The following is a 24,883-nucleotide window of genomic DNA, read 5'->3' on the forward strand; positions in this document are numbered from 1 at the left end:
TACACATATTCTGAACACTACTGCACAACCAACCCACTCACATGCACACAGCAATCACACTGCCACTAACACTCGGGCAGCTTTTTTATAAGGATGCATATTATATTTGCTTTGCCTCTGCTTGGATACAGATGTGTCCTCACAAATCTTGCATCAATGCTAACGTTGGGCACCTTTTTTTTAATGAAAATGCATCTTGTTTGCATTGCTATGTGGCTAGGATGCACAAGCAGCTTCTGCCGATTAAAATGATATGCATCATGCCTATATATTGTGTGAGACTGTGGCTGTATCTGCATATGAAATGCTACACACAGAATATAGGCATGCCGCATATCATTTTAATCAGCAGAAGCTGCTGATGCCCCTAGGCATATCAAATGCCCTAGGCAATTGCCTAGTTTGCCTATGCCTATGGCCGGCCCTGCATATACAACGTGGTCAGTGAGTGTAATAATAGAGTATGGGGGACATGTTAAATTCAGTGAGGGGAGCACTGATCTACAATGCAGTAACTGAGTGGTGTAATAATGAACGTTAGAGGTGAGGGAACATGGTGCAATCAGTGAAGGGAGAAGTAATACACTGTAATAGAATATAAGGAAGAAAAACAAAAAATAATGTAAGAGGCATAAATCAGGAATGAAAATATAGTGCTATTGATTATTTGAGGGAGAGGGCCCTAAATCGTTATCTTGCTTAGGGCCCCATGAGGTCTAAATCCACCTCTGGTTGGAACCCAAAAAAAATAGGATTCCCCTACAGTAGAACCACAAGTGCCAGCGTTCCAAGCCATAAGGGGCCTGCTGGTGCTTGTAGTGCACCTGTAAAAACAATATTATGAATCCTTAATTAGCAATTAAACCCATACCCACTGCTACCAGGTATTCAGGAAATAGCCCAGGGCTGGTTGATCCTTGGGAGGAGGGAACACAATTTTGAGGGGTCCCAACTTTCTAAAAGATTCTAGCCCTGGGCTGGTCAGTTTGGCTCATAAAATTAACCAATTGCTCTCTTTTAAACATATCAAAACCCGCATAGATCATACTGATCTGTGAGTCTATCATAGAAGGGAAAATACAATGGTGTTTAAGACAGAAAAAATATAATGGGTATCGCTGGTAACACTCATATACAAGGGTTGGTAAATCCTGTATTAGAACCACCAAACCGCACCGATGTCCAGCATTTTTTAATAGAAAACAAACACAAATCTTAGTGAAATGTACCACTAGGTAAAAAGTTGGAGGTAAGTTTACTAAGTAAATTAAACAGCATCGATTATATTAAGGGGATGCAGTCAGTATACCGGCTGTCGGGATCCCGGCGTTCAGGAGACCGACGCCGAGCTCCTGACGACCGGTGAAATACAGACACCCAAAACCCCGACAAACGCTCGCTACTCCCACTCGGTTGGTGGGTCTATGCCACCAACTGAGTGGGAATGGAATCTATGGGAGTGAAGCGAGCCACCGACACGGATGAGTAGCGAGCGCAGACAGGATGCTGCTGCCGACATAGTGATAGCCGGCATCCCTTCTTCTGGGATATCATATGTATCCAGTATTAAGACAATCTCAATAATCTTTACAGGCAATGGAAGCTACCGTGTATTCTCTTCATGCCCATTAGAATCACAAGTGCCATGGAAATACCTTTAGTAAAACCCATGCAGTTCAATTTTGCACTTTACCTGATCAACTACAGTACAGTAGGTCAACATAGCATCATAATCACCAACATATGAACCACACATGCATTTCTCCATCAAAGTATTTAAAATAGCAAATAGCACCTTACCTTTTTTTTGGTCACTGGACTTTGATATAGATACACACCCGGTTATTTTTTTTCATCACCTCTGTATCGGGTGATAAGTCACAGAACCAATTTATATGGAAATATTGATTGATCCAATTATAGATGTCTGTAATAATAGCTCATGTGCAAAAATGAAAGTATTGTTAAAAAAATGTGCAATTACAATACATAGAAGGATGGAGGTTCAATAGGACTGACACACCCTGTGCCTGTTACACAAACTTTTATACTGAAGAATACCTGTACCTGTCACATGACTGGATTTTCATCATATCTTTATGCCAAGTACTTCCTTAATAGTTAGGTGCGGTTAGTAGCTTCTTGGAAGGCATTGCTACATCATATGTTGGCTCATATGTATCATTGCTACATCATATTTCCTGGAAAGCTACTTATAAATTATGCTAAAATGCTTTTGACTATGGTAAAGCCATTTTGATAACCTATAAAAGATGTATCACAATATATTTCTTTATCCATTCCCTTTAACCCTTTTTCCTTCCGCACCAGATTATATAACCCATCTCTGTATCCAGATTTCTCTACTCTTCCTTGTACTCAGAATAGGGGAATTGTAAGAGAGGAGAAGGCCTGTGTGCAGCCTCCATTGTGGGTATCTTTGTCTCTGGCAGAGTCTACGTCACATGCACAGGTCTCTGGAAACATGGAGCCAGCGCAAATCAAGTGATGTGTGTCTGCAGTGCAGGGCCCTTGCCATAGGAATTCTGGAGGGGTAAGTATAACATATGTGTGCAGGGTAGGCAGGGGCCCATTAGAGAAATGCCTATGACTCAGAATCTCCAACAAGCCAGTATTGGACTGATTCCATTTGTACTCCCACAGTGTGAACATAAAGAAAAAATAAGATTTTACTTACCGATAAATCTATTTCTCGTAGTCCGTAGTGGATGCTGGGACTCCGTAAGGACCATGGGGAATAGCGGCTCCGCAGGAGACAGGGCACAATAATAAAAGCTTAAGGATCAGGTGGTGTGCACTGGCTCCTCCCCCTATGACCCTCCTCCAAGCCTCAGTTAGGATACTGTGCCCGGACGAGCGTACATAATAAGGAAGGATATTGAATCCCGGGTAAGACTCATACCAGCCACACCAATCACACCGTACAACTCGTGATCTGAACCCAGTTAACAGTATGATAAATACAAAGGAGCCTCTGAACAGACGGCTCACAACAATAATAACCCGAATTTTTGTAACAATAACTATATACAAGTATTGCAGACAATCCGCACTAGGGATGGGCGCCCAGCATCCACTACGGACTACGAGAAATAGATTTATCGGTAAGTAAAATCTTATTTTCTCTGACGTCCTAGTGGATGCTGGGACTCCGTAAGGACCATGGGGATTATACCAAAGCTCCCAAACGGGCGGGAGAGTGCGGATGACTCTGCAGCACCGAATGAGAGAACTCCAGGTCCTCCTCAGCCAGGGTATCAAATTTGTAAAATTTAGCAAACGTGTTTGCCCCTGACCAAGTAGCTGCTCGGCAAAGTTGTAAAGCCGAGACCCCTCGGGCAGCCGCCCAAGATGAGCCCACTTTCCTTGTGGAATGGGCTTTTACTGATTTTGGCTGTGGCAATCCTGCCACAGAATGTGCAAGCTGAATTGTACCACAAATCCAACGAGCAATCGTCTGCTTTGAAGCAGGAGCACCCAGTTTGTTGGGTGCATACAGGATAAACAGCGAGTCAGATTTTCTGACTCCCTCCGTCCTGGAAACATATTTTCAAGGCCCTGACAACATCAAGCAACTTAGAATCCTCTAAGTCCCTGGTAGCCGCAGGTACCACAATAGGTTGGTTCATGTGAAATGCAGAAACCACCTTAGGTAGAAATTGAGGACGAGTCCTCAATTCCGCCCTATCAGAATGAAAAATTAAGTAAGGGCTTTTATATGATAAAGCCGCCAATTATGACACACGCCTGGCTGAAGCCAAGGCTAACAGCATCGACACTTTCCATGTGAGATATTTTAAGTCCACAGTGGAAAGTGGTTCAAACCAATGTGACTTTAGAAAACTCAACACAACATTGAGATCCCAAGGTGCCACTGGAGGCACAAAAGGAGGCTGTATGTGCAGCACCCCTTTTACAAATGTCTGAACTTCAGGTACTGAAGCCAGTTCTTTCTGGAAGAAAATCGACAGGGCCGAAATTTGAACCTTAATGGACCCTAATTTTAGGCCCATAGACAGTCCTGTTTGCAGGAAATGAAGAAAACGACCCAGTTGAAATTCCTCTGTAGGGGCCTTCTTGGCCTCACACCACGCAACATATTTACGCCAAATGCGGTGATAATGTTTTGCGGTTACGTCCTTCCTGGCTTTGACCAGGGTAGGGATGACTTCATCTGGAATGCCTTTTTCCTTTAGGATCTGGCGTTCAACCGCCATGCCGTCAAACGCAGCCGCGGTAAGTCTTGGAAAAGACAAGGACCCTGCTGGAGCAGGTCTTTTCTTAGAGGTAGAGGCCACGGTTCGTCCGTGAGCATCTCTTGAAGTTCCGGGTACCAAGTCCTTCTTGGCCAATCCGGAACCACTAGTATAGTTCTTACTCCTCTCCTTCTTATGATTCTCAGTACTTTTGGTATGAGAGGCAGAGGAGGGAACACATACACTGACTGGTACACCCACGGCGTTACCAGAGCGTCCACTGCTATTGCCTGAGGGTCCCTTGACCTGGCGCAATATCTGTCCAGTTTTTTGTTTAGACGTGACGCCATCATGTCCACCTTTGGTTTTTCCCAACGGTTTACAATCATGTGGAAGACTTCTGGGTGAAGTCCCCACTCTCCCGGGTGAAGGTCGTGTCTGCTGAGGAAGTCTGCTTCCCAGTTGTCCACTCCCGGAATGAACACTGCTGACAGTGCTGTCACATGATTTTCCGCCCAGCGAAGAATCCTTGCAGCTTCTGCCATTGCCCTTCTGCTTCTCGTGCCGCCCTGTCTGTTTACGTGGGCGACTGACGTGATGTTGTCCGATTGGATCAACACCGCCTGACCCTGAAGCAGAGGTTTTGCTTGACTTAGGGCATTGTAAATGGCCCTTAGTTCCAGAATGTTTATATGAAGAGATGTTTCCATGCTTGACCACAAGCCCTGGAAATTCCTTCCCTGTGTGACTGCTCCCCAGCCTCTCAGGCTGGCATCCGTGGTTACCAGGATCCAATCCTGAATGCCAAATCTGCGGCCCTCTAGTAGATGAGCACTCTGCAGCCACCACAGGAGAGACACCCTTGTCCTTGGCGACAGGGTTATCCGCTGATGCATCTGAAGATGCGACCGGACCATTTGTCCAGTAGATCCCACTGAAAAGTTCTTGCATGGAATCTTCCGAATGGAATCGCTTCGTAAGAAGCCACCATTTTTCCCAGGACCCTCGTGCACTGATGCACTGAGACCTGGCCTGGTTTTAGGAGGTTCCTGACTAGCTCGGATAACTCCCTGGCCTTCTCCTCTGGGAGAAACACCTTCTTCTGGACTGTGTCCAGAATCATTCCTAAGAACAGTAGACGTGTCGTTGGAATCAGCTGCGATTTTGGAATATTTAGAATCCACCCGTGCTGACGTAACACTACCTGAGATAGTGCCACTCCGACTTCTAACTGTTCCCTGGTCCTTGCCCTTATCAGGAGATCGTCCAAGTAAGGGATAATTAAGATGCCTTTTCTTCGTAGAAGAATCATCATTTCGGCCATTACCTTGGTAAAGACCCGAGGTGCCGTGGACAATCCAAACGGCAGCGTCTGAAACTGATAATGACAGTTTTGTACTACAAACCTGAGGTACCCTTGGTGAGAAGGGTAGATTGGGACGTGGAGATAAGCATCTTTGATGTCCAGAGACACCATATAGTCCCCTTCTTCCAGGTTCGCTATCACTGCTCTGAGTGACTCCATCTTGAATTTGAACCTTTTTATGTAGGTGTTCAAGGATTTCAGATTTAAAATTGGTCTCACCGAGCCGTCCGGCTTCGGTACCACGAACAGCGTGGAATAATACCCCTTTCCTTGTTGTAAGAGGGGTACCTTGATTATCACCTGCTGGGAATACAGCTTGTGAATGGCTTCCAAAACTGCCTCCCTGTCGGAGGGAGACTTTGGTAAAGCAGACTTCAGGAACCGATGAGGGGGAAACGCCTCGAATTCCAGTTTGTACCCCTGCGATACTACCTGTAGAATCCAGGGATCCACTTGCGAGTGAGCCCACTGCGCGTTGAAATTCTTGAGACGGGCCCCCACCATGTCTGAGTCTGCTTGTAAAGCCCCAGCGTCATGCTGAAGACTTGGCAGAAGCAGGGGAGGGCTTCTGCTCCTGGGAAGCGGCTGCATGGTGCAGTCTTTTTCCTCTTCCTCTGCCCATGGGCAGAAAAGAGTGGCCTTTTGCTCGCTTGTACTTATGGGAACGAAAGGACTGAGTTTGAAAAGACTGTGTCTTTTTCTGCTGATGTGAAGTGACCTGGGGTAAAAAGGTGGATTTTCCAGCCGTTGCCGTGGCCACCAGGACCGATAGACCAGCCCCAAATAACTCCTCCCCTTTATACGGCAATACTTCCATGTGCCGTTTGGAATCCGCATCCCCTGACCACTGTCGCGTCCATAGCGCTCTTCTTGCAGAGATGGACATAGCACTTACTCTTGATGCCAGGGTGCAAATATCCCTCTGTGCATCACGCATATATAGCAATGCATCCTTTAAATGTTCTATAGTTAACAAAATATTGTCCCTATCCAGGGTATCAATATTCTCAGTCAGGGAATCTGCCCATGCGACTCCAGCACTGCACATCCAGGCTGAGGCGATTGCTGGTCGCAGTATAACACCAGTATGTGTGTATATACTTTTTAGGATATTTTCCAGCCTCCTATCAGCTGGTTCTTTGAGGGTGGCCGTATCAGGGGACGGTAACGCTACTTGTTTAGATAAACGTGTGAGCGCCTTATCTACCCTAGGGGGTGTTTCCCACCGCGCCCTAACCTCTGGCGGGAAAGGATATAGTGCTAATAATTTATTAGAAATTAGCTGTTTTTTATCGGGGGAAACCCACGCTTTATCACACACCTCATTAATTTCATCTGACTCAGGAAAAACTATTGGCAGTTTTTTCACACCCCACATAATACCCTTCTTTGTGGTACTTGTAGTGTCAGAAAGGTTCAATGCCTCTTTCATTGCCGTGATCATGTAACGTGTGGCCCTACTGGACATTACGTTTGTCTCGTCACCGTCGACACTAGACTCAGTATCTGTGTCTGGGTCTGTGTCGACCCACTGAGGTAACGGCCGTTTTAGGGCCCCTGACGGTGTCTGAGACGCCTGAACAGGCACTAATTGATTTGCCGGCTGTCTCATGTCGTCAACAGTTTTTTGCAAAGTGCTGACATTATCACTTAATTGTTTAAAAACAATCATCCAGTCAGGTGTCGACTCCCTAGGGGGTGACATCACTAACACAGGCAACTGCTCCGCCTCCACATCATTTTCCTCCTCATACATGTCGACACACGCGTACCGACACACAGCACACACACCGGGAATGCTCTGATAGAGGACAGGACCCCACTTAGCCCTTTGGAGAGACAGAGGGAGAGTCTGCCAGCACACACCCAGCGCTATATATATATACAGGGATAACCTTATATAAGTGTTATTCCCTTATAGCTGCTGTTATATATAGTTTTTTGCTGCCAAAATGCCCCCCCTTCTCTTTTTTACCCTGATTCTGAAGCAGGACTGCAGGGGAGAGTCAGGGAGCCGTCCTTCCAGCGGAGCTGTGAGGGAAAATGGCGCTTGTGTGCTGAGGAGATAGACTCCGCCCCTTCACGACGTCCTTATCTCCCGCTTTTTTGTGTAAAATGGCAGGGGTTAAAATACATCCATATAGCCCAGGAGCTATATGTGATGTATTCGTTTTAGCCACCTAAGGTATATACTGTTATATTGTGTCTCAGGGCGCTCCCCCCCCAGCGCCCTGCACCCTCAGTGACCGGAGTGTGAAGTGTGCTGAGAGCAATGGCGCACAGCTGCGGTGCTGTGCGCTACCTTAGTCTGAAGACAGGATGTCTTCTGCCGCCGATTTCACCGGACCTCTTCGTCTCTTCTGGCTCTGTAAGGGGGACGGCGGCGCGGCTCCGGTGACCCATCCAGGCTGTACCTGTGATCGTCCCTCTGGAGCTAATGTCCAGTAGCCTAAGAAGCCCAATCCACTCTGCACGCAGGTGAGTTCGCTTCTTCTCCCCTTAGTCCCACGATGCAGTGAGCCTGTTGCCAGCAGGACTCACTGAAAATAAAAAAAAATAAAAAACCTAAACTAAACTTTTATTCTAAGCAGCTCAGGAGAGCCACCTAGATTGCACCCTTCTCGGCCGGGCACAAAAATCTAACTGAGGCTTGGAGGAGGGTCATAGGGGGAGGAGCCAGTGCACACCACCTGATCCTTAAGCTTTTATTATTGTGCCCTGTCTCCTGCGGAGCCGCTATTCCCCATGGTCCTTACGGAGTCCCAGCATCCACTAGGACGTCAGAGAAATAATTATGAGTCGCATGTAGGGTGGCCAATCATGGGCCATTTTTTTCAATCCCGGGTATCAGGATTGAAAAAATAGTCAATCTCGGGATTGCCGGGTTAGCCGGGATTGGCTTTTTTAATGTGTGTCCACCCGTCCCACATGCCTTGCCTCTCCCCTGCCCGGGATTGGCTTTTTTAATGAGTGTCCGCCCATCCCCCCCCGTCCGCCCAACACATATAACTCACCAAACTGACGGGGTAGGGGGTGGTAATCTTCCTCCAGCCTCGGCAACAAGTGACGGCTGGCATCCCATCCGGTTCGGCGGCTGGTGACTGCTCAGCGTGGCCTCAGAGTCAGAGGTCACACTGCACAGGGGGAGTCGGGAGGAGGGAGCCGGGCAGCGTTGAGTGTCCTCAGGAAGTGCCGCCTGATTCCACAATCCCTGGGATTGAAGCTTCCATTTTTGGCCTAAATCCCGGGATCCCGCCGATCCTGATCCCGGGATTTGCCTCCCTAGTCGCTTGCAATTCCAAATGAGGATGCACAAGAGAAGGCTAGCAAACTAGCTGTGGGATGCATTCACCACATGAGGTACACATCTCTTCACTTCTCACTTGTGTCTGGATGAAATTACTGGGTGGCAATGGGGTGGTAATGATATGTTTGCATGTACTGTAGAATAAATTTGCCTCAGGATGCGGTTATGGCAGGGAGTGAAGGAGAGCATTATAAAGTCCCTTGTGTGCTCACTATGCTCGTCATGCTGCAGGCTCGGTGGCGAGCTGCGCTTGCCACAGGTTACATTCCCACTCTATGGGTGTCGTGGACACCAACGAGTGGGAATAATCCCTGTTAGTCAGCATGCTAACTATCAGGACTGTAAGAGGCAGGATTCTGGTGTCGGTATTGTGACCGGCAGTCTCCTGACCGCTGGTCACATAACTACATCCCCATTTAGTACATTGGAAACATCTAAGACATTCTAATGTGTTTTTTTTATCTTCCTTTCAGAGATTTTACTAGGAACCGTATTTCTCTCAGATTTTGTGCATTCCTAAATACAATTTCTGGATGATTAGGTAATACCTCTTTTAGTACAGGTTCTAAGAGTAAAATATTCCCATGTTTTCTCAGAACACTTTCGATGTGTTTGCCATGACTGTTCTATCTAGTGATGAAAAGCAGGGATTCCCTGCCTTTCAGTCTGGGCTTTGTTTCACCTTTGTATTTTAACAGCTCTTCTCTGTCCAGGCTTAAGGTTTCCTTCATTGCCTATTCATCCACGTTTTTTGGATAACCCATTCAAGGAATCTTTTACCATAGAAATCTATTTGTTCCTGACTGGTTGTAGCCACACTACAATTACGGTGGATCCTCCAAAATTGAGAGTTCAGTATATTTGTCTTCCACCGTTCCAGATGACCACTACTAAAATGAACATAGCTATTGGTGTCTACGGTTTTAATATAGCAGCGTGTATTAACCTTACGTATTACTCTGTTTTGCCTTTCAATACGAGATCTAAAAATTCAATAGATTTTTATCTGTATGTTAGAAGTGAATGTTAAATTAAAAGTATTCTCCTCAAGATATACCATAAATTCATTAAATAAATCACATGATCCCTCCAAGATCAAAATTATGTCTTCAATATAACGCTTAAAACATTTAATATTTTGTGAAAAAGGATTATTATTATACAGTATATCACTTCTTTCTCCCATATTCTCATAAATAGTTTAGCGAAACTAGGAGCCATGATAGTGCCCATAGCAGTTCCACACAACTGAATATAAAAAAAACCTCCAAAAATGTAAAATAGTTGTGTTCCAATATGAAATATATAAGTTCACCAATAAAATAATCAAAACCAGATTCCATATTTGGATCAATACTAATATAACTTTTCACTGCGTCTACACCTCTCTTATGCTCAATCTAGGTGTATAATACTTGGACATCTATAGTCACGAATTTCTAAAGTGGTTCCCATATGTCATAGTCGGAAAAATATCACGCTACACGTTGCCATATATTCACCTCATGCGCTTGCCCGCTCCACATGCACTTTCTCTGGCGTGCGTGCACATATTCGCAATTGCGTGACGGCGCCTCTACGGGCGTGTGCTCGAGCGCATGGTATGTGCATTTACGGTAGAGTTTGTGTGCGTCTAGCGGGCGACTCAATCGCTACATATTTAACCAATATAATGCGTTTTATAGTTAATATTCCCCTTAATAATGTCAGCAAGTATGGTAAGTTTAAAACGGTTCTTGGACCTGATAGATTCTCCTTTACATGCTGGGAGGGATTCGCATAGTTCCTGCTCATGGTTATGCACAGAAGTAGAACAAGATTAATTGCATTCGGAATAAATGACACAAATGCAGGGTGGGGGACTGGAATTCAGTCACCTCTTTAACACAGACCGAAAAACAAATAGCCTTACTTACAATAAGCTTTGACATTCTATGAAGAGGGCTTATACCTTTGTTTATGAATAGGTCCAGGTTTCTCTCCAGAATAATGAGTGCTGATATGTCATTGTCTCAACTGAAAGAGGTGACCAGGGGGTAAACAAAGCACAGAGACAGAGTTTGTTTGAAAGATCCAAACAATAGGTTTCCCCAATACAATCAAGAGAGGAATTTAGAATACTGACAAGTCCTAGCCATCGCCCATTTCTTGAACTAACCAATGGAAAGAGGACACACAGTATCTATTGAAGTATGTCTTGAGCTAGTACATAAATATAGTTTGAAATAGACTTGGGGACTCAAGAGTCTTCTCTCCCCACAACGGTTTTCATCATTGAATAACCAGGAGCTGGTAACCAGATTTGCGCCTGCGATTCATTCCCTGTGTGTAAGTACTCTATGTGACCATTCTTAATCTCTGAATGTAATTGTGCCACGATCTCTCTCTCTCTCTCTCATTGGGGTCGATTCTATTCGGCAACTAATGAATAGCGCCGGGAATTAGCTCCCGACGCTATTCAATTCAGCAACTAGTTACGTCGGCGATGGCCCGTTCTCGCCGACAAAACAGGTTGAATTGTCGGGAGAACGGGCATTCTCCGACTTAACTCCCCGGCGCGAGGCTGATTCCCGACAGAATCAGCCTCGCGCCGGCCGCGAGGCAGCACTTTTGTCGGGTTTCTCTTCTCATCCCCCGGGGATGAGAGAAGAATTCCCGACAATTGCAGGTAATTAGTTGCTGAATTGAATAGCGTCGGGAGCTAATTCCCTGCGCTATTCATTAGTTGCCGAATAGAATCGACCCCATTGTATGTTATTGTTTGCTATTGTGCTGCTATTTTGTATTTATGTGTAGGTATTTTGTTAGATATTGATGTTAGCTTGTAGAGTATGAATTGTCAACTGTATTTCCCCTTTTAATATAACTTAATCCTGTTAGTAAAGGTGTTGGAACCTTAGTAAGGTATCGTGTGTTTATTACATTGCAGAGGGTATTCAGAGCATTTAAATCGCTCTAACAGCATTTACATTAACAAGGTTAAGCAGCGTTATATCGCTGCAGTATTTCAGTAGTAAGGTTTACAATACAAACTCAATCATAGTGTGTTGCATACAAGGTTTACTGAGTGTCATCCCGTTAGCGTCTGCGCCGCTCGTGTTCCCCTCGCGGTCACAGCGTCCGCTACGCTAGTAGCGTATCATTACGGTAGTCGGCCGCCTATAGCGTGTTCGACACCAAGCGTAAAGCTGTGAGCGAGCGTGCCGCTCGTGCGTCTCGATCACGGCTGAGCGTCTGCTACGCTAAGTGCGTACCCTTATGGTACCCCATACGCCAATTGCGTACTGAGTCTCCTACCTTCATATAGTGAAAGTTATATGGTAATCAAATCGGCATTATCAATTGCGGGCTCGTCCCTCCTCCACATATCCACACTACTGTAAACAGACTTTATCTGTCAGCAAAGGGCGGGAACGCAGTATCCTTTCGTATCCGTATTGGTGGTGAGGTATACAGTGGTGCTGACTAGCGTCTGTTACGCTACGCTGTAGGAGTGCTGGGGTGGAATCGGGAACCGGAAGGTAGAAAGGTAAGAACAATATGCTATTATCTTTTAAAACTGTTTATTTCTGTTTTGCGCACGCACGCACGCACACATCTACAGTGTTGCAGCTCACTCCCTTGTTGCCATTAGAATTGATTATTAGACACATGCTGAGGAAATCTGGTGCTATTTAGTTGAGATTAAAAAGGATAATTTTTAAGGGAATAATTGTAAAGGACACGCACACAGCATAGCAGATACTGTGTGGTGTACGGTAAACGATTACAGTTGCACATCGTTTACATTGATAGAAGCGTGTTAGTTGTGTCGCTGTGGGCATATCTGAACTTTGTGCATACGTGTCTCAGACAACGTGCGAAATCACGTACGTGACGCAAAGGCATATGCACGTGGTGTGTTTACGCAATGGAGCGTACGGATGAGCCCACCGAGACTCAAATCACACAATAACCTTGTTTAGTGTGGGCGGTATAGTATAGCCACCTGATAATAGCACAGGTTTGTTCAGTTTTTCCAAAAAGTATTAGTTAAAAGAAAAACCTTTTTCTATTGCAAAACCCAGGGATTGGACCCCTGCCTGTATGAAAGGAATTTCTGTACAGAAAGATCAGTGTGTATAGGAGTGAGTAGGAGTGAGTGTGGAAATAAAGGTATTATTTTGTGAACCCAGAAATCGGGATCCCGTCGGAGACCACATCAGGTGAGTGGACACTTGGTGGCGTGGGACTGGCTTGCCCGCGTTAACATTATATAAGGTAAAAGGAGCAAGTAGTATCCGCAGACAAAAGGACTGCGAAGGTTTAAGCGCAGCCAGGGGGGTTTTGCGTAGCACCCATATAGTCAAGTTGAGCTCCGGCTGAAGGTTTCGCAGCCTAAACAACTGATTCCGTTGGTCGTACAGCGTATAAATATGAAGTAACTTATGCGCAGTGCGACTGTACCGCACGTAATTGTGTGCATTAGTTTGTTACCTTGATACCCATTAAAATTTTACTGTGGGATCATAAACGCTTTTTGTACATTCTAACGTGATTTGTGTAGGTCTTTGTTATTTTAAGGGAGTTTCGCTGGTCACTCAGGAAATCTCCAACAACCTATACTTACTGGGGAGGGTAGCATACTTCCACGCGCCCCAGTAAATAGAGGTTACAAAAAGCAGAAGTGAGTGAAGGCACTAGTTGAACTTTCACCGTCGCCTTACCGCGGGCAATTTGGTCTGTTTGTAAGAATTCGCGAAGACAGCAATATCTGCAAACAATGGGGGCCAGTTGTTCAAAGAAGGGACGTCCAACAAGGGTTCACGTTGGTAGTTGCTGGCCCAAAGGGTCCGCACGGTATATAATGTGTGAAAAATACAGGTCACACACACAGGTATTATGCAGAGAATGGGAACGAATGACAGAGGATGATGGGGAGCAGTTTCCCCGGGTAGGCAGTTTGAACCCTGAGGTATTGCAGAACCTACGAAAAAGGATAGGTCTAATAAAATCTGCCAAGCAGAGGATTAGACATTATGATTGTTTACAGTTATGGCAACGGGAAAGTGAAATACAAGGAGAATTAGCTTATACAGCTGACTCTCACTTTGGTAAGAAAAATGTGGCAATGGGAGAGAAGGTGGTTACAGAGAGTGGCACACTGGTGTATGATAAAAATGCACTTAGCAACTGTATTATAGATGATAAGAGTAATTGTAGCAAATGTAACAATGATAAAAGTAAAACTGTTAAATGTACAACTGTTAACCCGTGCAAGTTGCACTCCATGTTAAACTTCCCTCAGGATTACCAGCAAGAAAGTGAGCCCAGCACGATATCGGCACCTTTTCCAGCAGCCATCCTACAAGACATCCATGAGGACGCAACCAAATCAGTAAAGGCAGTAATCAAACCCCCTAACGGAGGGTCAGGTGAGGTCGGGACCACAGGTACGTACGGTGTTATATATCACACACAAACAAAAGTACCTCATTATTGTAGAACCAACACAAGATGATGTAATTGAATTTAGTCCTGTCAGGGTGATCACAGTCCCCAATGGGAAGACTGATGCTCAGGGAATCATTCCCGTCAGGGACAGTGCAATGCGCCGTCCCTGGTCCCAGATGGAATTGAGAGCAATCATGTCTGAATTCCCTGATCCTAGGAAAGATCTAGTTGCATGTCAGAGATTTATAAAAAGAATTAGTAAACTCCACAGAACCCACCAACAAAGATTGGCGGACAGTGCTGAGGGCATGTTTGCCCTCCAGCGTTGACCCTGCGAAATTTATTGCTGATTGTAAATTAGACACAGAGGTACCTCGTACGGAGGAACACAGTCAGGAATGTATTAAGCAGATCAACCGATAGTTAGGCGTATATTTCCCAGCCGTTGTTGAGTGGAACAAAATTTTCTCCATAAGACAAAACGAAAGGGAAAGTACTTCTAATTATTTCCATCGGGCATTGCAGGACATGACTAGGTATACAGGGGTAGAAAACATCGAAACAAGTGCACCGCATAGAGAAGTAGCAGTATTTGTGTTAATGAAGGGTTTAAAGGAAGTATTGAAAACAAGGGTACAGACCACCAACCCAAACTGGAGGAATAACTCGGTGACTGCATTAAGGAAGTCCGCTGTTGGGCATCAGCAAAACATCATCAAGCACAGGGAAGCACAGGGAGGTAAGAAGCCTCAGATCCCTGTGGGTAAGTCGAAGGTGATAAGGTGTTATAATTGCCAGAAGGAAGGTCATTATACAAGAGATTGTGGATCAAGAAGTAGACAAAAGTCATATACACTCCCTAGACAAAGACACGAGCAAAGTTATGACACACCAAATTGTAATCAGGGATCACATAGGAAGGAGTTTGGGCCGCACCTGTAACATGCAGTCAGGAAAGGTGATCATTAGGACTGATAGTAAGCCTGAGGTTACAGTTAATGAAATTGGGAGGTCAGTTCCTTGTAGACACAGGAACGGCCGGGTAAACGTTGTAATTGATTTGTAAATGTTTTTTTCCCCATCTCTGACGTTCATCGGCAGAACTCAAACATCAAATAGCTACTTGGTCTTTGCAGAAGTCTACCTAACCCCAGTGTGACCTACCGACATCGGTGTGTCCTGGCCAGGCACAAAAAAGGTGGAGTGTGGAAATACTGGTGGGGGAGACTGAGCAAAGATACCAATGGATGTGTTGGTGTGACAGCCTGATGGCGAACAGAAGATCTGACAATGTTTTTTATTTGTTGTTTTATATAACATATATATGAATTGTACTCTTTCTCGTTTGTTTTTCTCTCTTCTCTTCTTTCTCATGTTTTAAAGATGGTATGTCACACATCAGTTAGACAAATGGTAATGCAAGACTTTTGCTCCTTACAGAGAGATCGCTGATTTGGAAGGAATATTGTATCACCAGAGTGTTCGTTTGGAAGACTGAGAGACAGCACCTTCGAGATGACAGCAGAGCAAGAAGAACAACAAGACTAGAGGACATAAGACATCGTAACATTTTTCTTTCCCATCAAAGTATTTTTTTTTTGTACCCCCATTACAAATTTCTCTTTCTCCTCCTGTAAGATGGACTCGCCCCAAGAGACTGCAGTCCGTGTTTTCCTGTTGACCATGATGTTGACCAGAGCAGTCTGTTTCGGTCAGAGTACCAGTGAGGTCGAGAAAGGATCTTGAATGGAATCTGATGACAGAAACGGAGGCGTAGATTTCCAAGAACAACATAATCACCGAGTAAAGGCGAGTATCAGAAAACGATCTGGTAGCATTGACAATAGAAGGAATTGTGAAGGATTGTTAGCTGAAGAAAACTGCATCTGTAGGCATTGCGACAACATAGTTGAGGATGGGTGCATCAAGAAATGTCAGTCCAGGTTTAATATCAACATGGACCGGCATCCATTGGGTGACTAACACTCATTAGTGGGTAAAGTGTTAAATCAGACAGACTGTTGGGTATGCTCTCAAGTACCTCAAGGTCATAGCAAATCAGGGCTAGTACCATTCCCTTTATCTGTAGGAGAGGTACTTGAGTTAAGTGGTGGGAGGCCGGTGGACAAGAGGTTTAATATCTCTAGTCCTCCTAGTTTGAAGCTCCACCAATATCATGTGGATAGATCCTTAGTCTGCTTTAACATTTCCAATCCCCGAAAGCCGGGAAATTGGGAAGTGTCATGGAGTAATCAAACCATGACCTTTTCACACAGAGCCGACCGAATGCCCATAGACACAGAGCTTATACGCCAGATAGTTGAGAATGGAAAATATTTCCGGTATAGGTACACTTTAGGAAGTAGGACCATGCGAGTTGGAGAAGTATCACCAGGATACTGTGCATATATCATACACAGATGAGAGAATTAGGGTTAGGAGATTTCACATGGAAAATTTGTAACATGTTTATGTCATACTCCGTCCCATATGTTCTCCCCGATGATGCATATTTCATATGCGGGAGGAAGGCGTATAGGTCCTTCGCCCCAAACTCAGAGGGATTATGTTATATTGGAAAAGTACTGCCTGAAGTAATGACTGTATCTCATAACAAAATGAAAGATATTCACTGTGGTGCCCAAGCTCCTTATACTCACACTCATTACGAGCACGTAGTTAAAAGACACCTGATAGAGAGGACAGAGCATCCGGCCTCTGACCTGATCCATGAATCCACCGGGATTCAATTCCTACTCGCGTTAGATATCACTCGTACCGCCAGAGGAGTGATAAATTGTAGGTATATAAACGCCCTTGCGAATTTGATAGATAATATCACTGAAATGTATGACGACACATTCAGGTATACTGGGAGAGAGTTACAAGCCTACAAAACAGAGCTGGTTCAGCATAGGATGATTCTCAATTACCTCACAGCTGTGACAGGCGGGTATTGTGTTACCCTAGCAACTCAATATGGAATAAAGTGTTGCACGTACATCACCAACAGCACTGAGGACCCGGTCGAGGTCATAGACCAAAAGATGGATGACATTTTACAATTAAAGTGGGAGTTCCGAAGGAAACACAACCTCACTCTCACTGCTGTGGGTAATGAGCTGACCAGTTGGGTGTCATGGTTGAACCCACGAAATTGGTTCTCTGGTTTAGGAGAATGGGCCCAAGGTATTATTATGGATGTAGGGAAATTTCTTGTGTATTCTGGGTGTCATCATACTGGTCGGTCTGATATTTAGATGCGTTCGGGGTTTAACAAAGTGTAAAGGTAACACCAGAGTGATGAGCTTAAGGAGCGAAGACACTGTAATAACAACGACTAATTTGATTTATGACCCAACGATAGAGACAATGTTGTGATGAAAATGTGATTCCACGGTCCGTTTCTTTCACCCTTTTCTCCTTTGTTTTCCTCCAAGGTACAAAGACATCCGCTTGGAAGAAGAATTTGACAACCTCTTTTATACAGACCATCGATGGACTATACCACAGACCCCCAATATCGCTAGTGACTTTAAATTTTACGATAGCCCCAAATACTTTAGAGACTGTAACTTTCTGGACAATGGAAAAGCTTTTGTCGCCATTTATAGCAAAAGCATTGAGAGACTACAGACAACATGTACATCAAGACAAGACACAAGACAAGACCTCAATCAGCGAATGTATACTAAACTCACATAGTTTATGACTGCATTTATAATAACTGCTTCTTATCTTCACCTCTACAACCTTCAGGTAATGACACACATAGTCGATAGGAAACATAGACACAGATATCAGCACTCGCATATTCCCCCCTTCATGTATCATCAACTAAATGTGCTCCCCCATTTGTTGCAACCAAAAGCCGAAAAGAGCTCGGTAAAGTTTGACAGCCCATCCACAGACCCTTAATACGGGATAAGAAGGATTCAAATGTATACTTCGCAATACCTCGGAGCTTGATTTAAAACACGTACGGCACGATGATACATGACCCCTCAAACATGGATTCATACACACATGCTTCTACTATCTCACTAGGTCATACCTTTTTCCCACCTTCTTCTCTTCTCCCTTACCCATATATTTTTTCTCTTTTTGAACTGTTTTAGGAAGTGGCAGTTATTGGTGACTGCCAAAGGGTGGACTGTCAAAGTCGGAAAAATATCACGCTACACGTTGCCATATATTTACCTCATGCGCTTGCCCGCTGCACATGCACTTTCTCTGGCATGCGTGCACATATTCACAATTGCGTGACGGCGCCTCTACGGGCGTGCGCTCGAGCGCATGGCATGTGCATTTACGGTAGAGTTTGTGTGCGTCTAGCGGGCGACTCAATCGCTACATATTTAACCAATATAATGCGTTTTATAGTTAATATTCCCCTTAATAATGTCAGCAAGTATGGTAAGTTTAAAACGGTTCTTGGACCTGATAGATTCTCCTTTACATGCTGGGAGGGATTCGCATAGTTCCTGCTCATGGTTATGCACAGAAGTAGAACAAGATTAATTGCATTCGGAATAAATGACACAAATGCAGGGTGGGGGACTGGAATTCAGTCACCTCTTTAACACAGACCGAAAAACAAATAGCCTTACTTACAATAAGCTTTGACATTCTATGAAGAGGGCTTATACCTTTGTTTATGAATAGGTCCAGGTTTCTCTCCAGAATAATGAGTGCTGATATGTCATTGTCTCAACTGAAAGAGGTGACCAGGGGGTAAACAAAGCACAGAGACAGAGTTTGTTTGAAAGATCCAAACAATAGGTTTCCCCAATACAATCAAGAGAGGAATTTAGAATACTGACAAGTCCTAGCCATCGCCCATTTCTTGAACTAACCAATGGAAAGAGGACACACAGTATCTATTGAAGTATGTCTTGAGCTAGTACATAAATATAGTTTGAAATAGACTTGGGGACTCAAGAGTCTTCTCTCCCCACAACGGTTTTCATCATTGAATAACCAGGAGCTGGTAACCAGATTTGCGCCTGCGATTCATTCCCTGTGTGTAAGTACTCTATGTGACCATTCTTAATCTCTGAATGTAATTGTGCCACGATCTCTCTCTCTCTCTCTCATTGGGGTCGATTCTATTCGGCAACTAATGAATAGCGCCGGGAATTAGCTCCCGACGCTATTCAATTCAGCAACTAGTTACGTCGGCGATGGCCCGTTCTCGCCGACAAAACAGGTTGAATTGTCGGGAGAACGGGCATTCTCCGACTTAACTCCCCGGCGCGAGGCTGATTCCCGACAGAATCAGCCTCGCGCCGGCCGCGAGGCAGCACTTTTGTCGGGTTTCTCTTCTCATCCCCCGGGGATGAGAGAAGAATTCCCGACAATTGCAGGTAATTAGTTGCTGAATTGAATAGCGTCGGGAGCTAATTCCCGGCGCTATTCATTAGTTGCCGAATAGAATCGACCCCATTGTATGTTATTGTTTGCTATTGTGCTGCTATTTTGTATTTATGTGTAGGTATTTTGTTAGATATTGATGTTAGCTTGTAGAGTATGAATTGTCAACTGTATTTCCCCTTTTAATATAACTTAATCCTGTTAGTAAAGGTGTTGGAACCTTAGTAAGGTATCGTGTGTTTATTACATTGCAGAGGGTATTCAGAGCATTTAAATCGCTCTAACAGCATTTACATTAACAAGGTTAAGCAGCGTTATATCGCTGCAGTATTTCAGTAGTAAGGTTTACAATACAAACTCAATCATAGTGTGTTGCATACAAGGTTTACTGAGTGTCATCCCGTTAGCGTCTGCGCCGCTCGTGTTCCCCTCGCGGTCACAGCGTCCGCTACGCTAGTAGCGTATCATTACGGTAGTCGGCCGCCTATAGCGTGTTCGACACCAAGCGTAAAGCTGTGAGCGAGGGTGCCGCTCGTGCGTCTCGATCACGGCTGAGCGTCTGCTACGCTAAGTGCGTACCCTTATGGTACCCCATACGCCAATTGCGTACTGAGTCTCCTACCTTCATATAGTGAAAGTTATATGGTAATCAAATCGGCATTATCAATTGCGGGCTCGTCCCTCCTCCACATATCCACACTACTGTAAACAGACTTTATCTGTCAGCAAAGGGCGGGAACGCAGTATCCTTTCGTATCCGTATTGGTGGTGAGGTATACAGTGGTGCTGACTAGCGTCTGTTACGCTACGCTGTAGGAGTGCTGGGGTGGAATCGGGAACCGGAAGGTAGAAAGGTAAGAACAATATGCTATTATCTTTTAAAACTGTTTATTTCTGTTTTGCGCACGCACGCACGCACACATCTACAGTGTTGCAGCTCACTCCCTTGTTGCCATTAGAATTGATTATTAGACACATGCTGAGGAAATCTGGTGCTATTTAGTTGAGATTAAAAAGGATAATTTTTAAGGGAATAATTGTAAAGGACACGCACACAGCATAGCAGATACTGTGTGGTGTACGGTAAACGATTACAGTTGCACATCGTTTACATTGATAGAAGCGTGTTAGTTGTGTCGCTGTGGGCATATCTGAACTTTGTGCATACGTGTCTCAGACAACGTGCGAAATCACGTACGTGACGCAAAGGCATATGCACGTGGTGTGTTTACGCAATGGAGCGTACGGATGAGCCCACCGAGACTCAAATCACACAATAACCTTGTTTAGTGTGGGCGGTATAGTATAGCCACCTGATAATAGCACAGGTTTGTTCAGTTTTTCCAAAAAGTATTAGTTAAAAGAAAAACCTTTTTCTATTGCAAAACCCAGGGATTGGACCCCTGCCTGTATGAAAGGAATTTCTGTACAGAAAGATCAGTGTGTATAGGAGTGAGTAGGAGTGAGTGTGGAAATAAAGGTATTATTTTGTGAACCCAGAAATCGGGATCCCGTCGGAGACCACATCAGGTGAGTGGACACTTGGTGGCGTGGGACTGGCTTGCCCGCGTTAACATTATATAAGGTAAAAGGAGCAAGTAGTATCCGCAGACAAAAGGACTGCGAAGGTTTAAGCGCAGCCAGGGGGGTTTTGCGTAGCACCCATATAGTCAAGTTGAGCTCCGGCTGAAGGTTTCGCAGCCTAAACAACTGATTCCGTTGGTCGTACAGCGTATAAATATGAAGTAACTTATGCGCAGTGCGACTGTACCGCACGTAATTGTGTGCATTAGTTTGTTACCTTGATACCCATTAAAATTTTACTGTGGGATCATAAACACTTTTTGTACATTCTAACGTGATTTGTGTAGGTTTTTGTTATTTTAAGGGAGTTTCGCTGGTCACTCAGGAAATCTCCAACAACCTATACTTACTGGGGAGGGTAGCATACTTCCACGCGCCCCAGTTAAATAGAGGTTACAAAAAGCAGAAGTGAGTGAAGGCACTAGTTGAACTTTCACCGTCGCCTTACCGCGGGCAATTTGGTCTGTTTGTAAGAATTCGCGAAGACAGCAATATCTGCAAACAATGGGGGCCAGTTGTTCAAAGAAGGGACGTCCAACAAGGGTTCACGTTGGTAGTTGCTGGCCCAAAGGGTCCGCACGGTATATAATGTGTGAAAAATACAGGTCACACACACAGGTATTATGCAGAGAATGGGAACGAATGACAGAGGATGATGGGGAGCAGTTTCCCCGGGTAGGCAGTTTGAACCCTGAGGTATTGCAGAACCTACGAAAAAGGATAGGTCTAATAAAATCTGCCAAGCAGAGGATTAGACATTATGATTGTTTACAGTTATGGCAACGGGAAAGTGAAATACAAGGAGAATTAGCTTATACAGCTGACTCTCACTTTGGTAAGAAAAATGTGGCAATGGGAGAGAAGGTGGTTACAGAGAGTGGCACACTGGTGTATGATAAAAATGCACTTAGCAACTGTATTATAGATGATAAGAGTAATTGTAGCAAATGTAACAATGATAAAAGTAAAACTGTTAAATGTACAACTGTTAACCCGTGCAAGTTGCACTCCATGTTAAACTTCCCTCAGGATTACCAGCAAGAAAGTGAGCCCAGCACGATATCGGCACCTTTTCCAGCAGCCATCCTACAAGACATCCATGAGGACGCAACCAAATCAGTAAAGGCAGTAATCAAACCCCCTAACGGAGGGTCAGGTGAGGTCGGGACCACAGGTACGTACGGTGTTATATATCACACACAAACAAAAGTACCTCATTATTGTAGAACCAACACAAGATGATGTAATTGAATTTAGTCCTGTCAGGGTGATCACAGTCCCCAATGGGAAGACTGATGCTCAGGGAATCATTCCCGTCAGGGACAGTGCAATGCGCCGTCCCTGGTCCCAGATGGAATTGAGAGCAATCATGTCTGAATTCCCTGATCCTAGGAAAGATCTAGTTGCATGTCAGAGATTTATAAAAAGAATTAGTAAACTCCACAGAACCCACCAACAAAGATTGGCGGACAGTGCTGAGGGCATGTTTGCCCTCCAGCGTTGACCCTGCAAAATTTATTGCTGATTGTAAATTAGACACAGAGGTACCTCGTACGGAGGAACACAGTCAGGAATGTATTAAGCAGATCAACCGATAGTTAGGCGTATATTTCCCAGCCGTTGTTGAGTGGAACAAAATTTTCTCCATAAGACAAAACGAAAGGGAAAGTACTTCTAATTATTTCCATCGGGCATTGCAGGACATGACTAGGTATACAGGGGTAGAAAACATCGAAACAAGTGCACCGCATAGAGAAGTAGCAGTATTTGTGTTAATGAAGGGTTTAAAGGAAGTATTGAAAACAAGGGTACAGACCACCAACCCAAACTGGAGGAATAACTCGGTGACTGCATTAAGGAAGTCCGCTGTTGGGCATCAGCAAAACATCATCAAGCACAGGGAAGCACAGGGAGGTAAGAAGCCTCAGATCCCTGTGGGTAAGTCGAAGGTGATAAGGTGTTATAATTGCCAGAAGGAAGGTCATTATACAAGAGATTGTGGATCAAGAAGTAGACAAAAGTCATATACACTCCCTAGACAAAGACACGAGCAAAGTTATGACACACCAAATTGTAATCAGGGATCACATAGGAAGGAGTTTGGGCCGCACCTGTAACATGCAGTCAGGAAAGGTGATCATTAGGACTGATAGTAAGCCTGAGGTTACAGTTAATGAAATTGGGAGGTCAGTTCCTTGTAGACACAGGAACGGCCGGGTAAACGTTGTAATTGATTTGTAAATGTTTTTTTCCCCATCTCTGACGTTCATCGGCAGAACTCAAACATCAAATAGCTACTTGGTCTTTGCAGAAGTCTACCTAACCCCAGTGTGACCTACCGACATCGGTGTGTCCTGGCCAGGCACAAAAAAGGTGGAGTGTGGAAATACTGGTGGGGGAGACTGAGCAAAGATACCAATGGATGTGTTGGTGTGACAGCCTGATGGCGAACAGAAGATCTGACAATGTTTTTTATTTGTTGTTTTATATAACATATATATGAATTGTACTCTTTCTCGTTTGTTTTTCTCTCTTCTCTTCTTTCTCATGTTTTAAAGATGGTATGTCACACATCAGTTAGACAAATGGTAATGCAAGACTTTTGCTCCTTACAGAGAGATCGCTGATTTGGAAGGAATATTGTATCACCAGAGTGTTCGTTTGGAAGACTGAGAGACAGCACCTTCGAGATGCAAGAGCAAGAAGAACAACAAGACTAGAGGACATAAGACATCGTAACATTTTTCTTTCCCATCAAAGTATTTTTTTTTTGTACCCCCATTACAAATTTCTCTTTCTCCTCCTGTAAGATGGACTCGCCCCAAGAGACTGCAGTCCGTGTTTTCCTGTTGACCATGATGTTGACCAGAGCAGTCTGTTTCGGTCAGAGTACCAGTGAGGTCGAGAAAGGATCTTGAATGGAATCTGATGACAGAAACGGAGGCGTAGATTTCCAAGAACAACATAATCACCGAGTAAAGGCGAGTATCAGAAAACGATCTGGTAGCATTGACAATAGAAGGAATTGTGAAGGATTGTTAGCTGAAGAAAACTGCATCTGTAGGCATTGCGACAACATAGTTGAGGATGGGTGCATCAAGAAATGTCAGTCCAGGTTTAATATCAACATGGACCGGCATCCATTGGGTGACTAACACTCATTAGTGGGTAAAGTGTTAAATCAGACAGACTGTTGGGTATGCTCTCAAGTACCTCAAGGTCATAGCAAATCAGGGCTAGTACCATTCCCTTTATCTGTAGGAGAGGTACTTGAGTTAAGTGGTGGGAGGCCGGTGGACAAGAGGTTTAATATCTCTAGTCCTCCTAGTTTGAAGCTCCACCAATATCATGTGGATAGATCCTTAGTCTGCTTTAACATTTCCAATCCCCGAAAGCCGGGAAATTGGGAAGTGTCATGGAGTAATCAAACCATGACCTTTTCACACAGAGCCGACCGAATGCCCATAGACACAGAGCTTATACGCCAGATAGTTGAGAATGGAAAATATTTCCGGTATAGGTACACTTTAGGAAGTAGGACCATGCGAGTTGGAGAAGTATCACCAGGATACTGTGCATATATCATACACAGATGAGAGAATT

At 44.5% G+C, this 24,883-nt stretch overlaps 1 protein-coding gene across 2 annotated transcripts in view; it reads right to left on the reverse strand.

Annotated features, from left to right (window-relative positions):
* LOC135001386 (polyunsaturated fatty acid lipoxygenase ALOX15B-like) overlaps positions 1–24,883 on the reverse strand; it is a 137,464-nt gene that overhangs the window by 21,058 nt on the left and 91,523 nt on the right. The window contains exon 1 of one of the 2 annotated variants that reach the window (XM_063951579.1): positions 1,801–1,987. The exons of the other annotated variant lie outside the window; for it this stretch is intronic. The gene's annotated coding sequence lies outside the window, so the exon portion shown is untranslated. Of the gene's footprint in view, positions 1–1,800; positions 1,988–24,883 lie in introns of those variants that run through there. 2 annotated transcript variants of the gene reach the window in all.

This window comes from Pseudophryne corroboree, chromosome 2, assembly GCF_028390025.1.
Source record: "Pseudophryne corroboree isolate aPseCor3 chromosome 2, aPseCor3.hap2, whole genome shotgun sequence".
NCBI classification, from domain to species: Eukaryota; Metazoa; Chordata; class Amphibia; order Anura; family Myobatrachidae; genus Pseudophryne; species Pseudophryne corroboree.